We start from the raw sequence: 2,116 nt of genomic DNA, 5'->3' as shown, positions 1-2,116 counted from the left end.
TGAAAAGTACCGTGGGGTCCATTTTTAATATTTTTAAATGCGTAAACAGTACTGCTACAGTACGTGAACAGTGACAAAACAGTCTCTGAACAGTAAAATATGTCTCTCCTTAAACGCGTGAAAGTGAAAAAAAAAAAAAAAAAAAAAAAAAAAGGAAAGGGGAAAACCGTGGACGTAGGATTCAGCAAACGCTGAATCCAAACCCACCCTAAGTGTGCGTTTGGTTTGCGTGTCCACGTTGGGCGTTTGCGTTTTTAGATTTTTTTTTTTTTTTTTAGCCGCACAATTTGACTTTTCAATCACTTTTTAGCTACACAAGTAGATCTCGTGTACTGTTTACGGGACTCACAAACCTCACTTTTCAACAATTTTTTTATTAAAAATGGGTCTCACAATACTATTTACACATTTAAAAATTATTTTGCTACAGTGTTTTCAGTTTTTAGCTGTATCCAAACGAACCCTAACTGAATGCAAGGAACTTGCTAATATGATAGCAAGACAAACTCCAAATTTTGTGCTGTAAGCTCTGTCTGGTATCAAAAAAAAAAAAAAAGTTTAAAGTTTTACCGTGTTGTTGAGAGAAAGAATGTTATATATAATCTAATATAGTATATAATAGGCGATAATATATATGTATATATAAAATAGTTAATGTATTTATACAAGGGTATGACTTTTGAGATAAATACAAACAATTACTTAATAATAATTTGATTGTTCACACTTTTTTTTTCTTTTTAAATTAGCTATATACATGAAAACCATTCACAATTTGTGCATATTCTTTATAAAAACAAATGTTCAAGTTTCAAAAGCTATTGTCAATCATCTTTTCAAAATGCTAAAAATGTATTTGTTGAACCCCTTGAAAGCCCAATGTTTGGCTTTACATCAAGTTTGTTTCAGTAAATAGCAGATTTAGCCATAGTGTTTATTGAATTATTGATAGTGTATGATTTGTAAAATAAATTAGAGCAAAAAGTGGATTTGTGTACCAAGGCTATTGTTTGTTTGTTTGTTTGTTTGTTTTTTTTTTGGCAAAATTGAATTTGAATTTTGGCCTTGAGCCAAGTAAACATACAAAGGTTGCAATCCTCTTTGCAAATAGTTTCCCCATTGTCTTTAATGTTGCTTTAGTTTCCAACATTACACTTTTAACGTAACATTACACATTCTTTTTCTTTCTCAATCTTTTTTTCTTTTAAATTCTTGGTGGGCAAATCAATCTCTCACTAATTCTTTTAGCTTATTTTTATTTTTTCTTTTTTTAACTTGAGGTTGGTTAATTATAATTTTATTTAACTATCCCTTGCATCGCACAGGTTAGCGACTAGTTTGTAAAATAGGTAGACCATCATCTGCATGAAACCTATTTGCCTTAAATAAAAAAGAGATTGAATGTCCACAAAAAAATAAAAATAAAAATAAAAATAAAAATTGCAATTAGTATCATCTTTTTCGATGATAATCAATGCATGATCCACTTTTGCCTTCAAAAAACCTCACTATTTATATTATTCAAGCTCAACACATGCATATATCACAAAGGGAGGGAGGTGATGATGGTGAGGAGAGACGTTCATTAACTAAGGATTGGAGATGACTTTAGATGGAAGGGATAGAACATTCTCATAACTTTGAGATTGACCTTGTTAAATGTTGATAGGTGATATAACATTGACTCTCGCTCTCTCTCTCATTTAACAAAATTTGCAATTTGCACCATGCTCTTAAAAGACACGCATGTAGACTTAGAGTATATTTAGCATCAACTTCAGCTTTTAGCTTTTATATATAACTTTTTAAAAACCTCACCTTTTTTTTTTTTTCCCTTTTTTCTCACTTTTTCAAATTTTTTCAAGGTACAAATATGCTTTAGCAAACTTTCAACAAAAAAATAATTAAGGTGTTCCCAAACAGACACTTAATAGATTAAAAAAAAAAAACAAAAAACAAAAAAAAACAAAAGGATTCATGATGAGATTCACATTTGACAACTATAGGTATAAGGTCTAATTTTTTCACTAGGCCATTTAGAAAACTGCCACTACAAAAAAAAGTCCTATAGCCGCGTTTTTTTTTTTTTTTTAAATGCGGCTATAGCTCTTAAAAA

Source organism: Quercus robur, chromosome 10 (genome assembly GCF_932294415.1).
Source record: "Quercus robur chromosome 10, dhQueRobu3.1, whole genome shotgun sequence".
NCBI lineage: Eukaryota > Viridiplantae > Streptophyta > Magnoliopsida > Fagales > Fagaceae > Quercus > Quercus robur.
Note: the sequence above shows the minus strand (reverse complement) of the source record.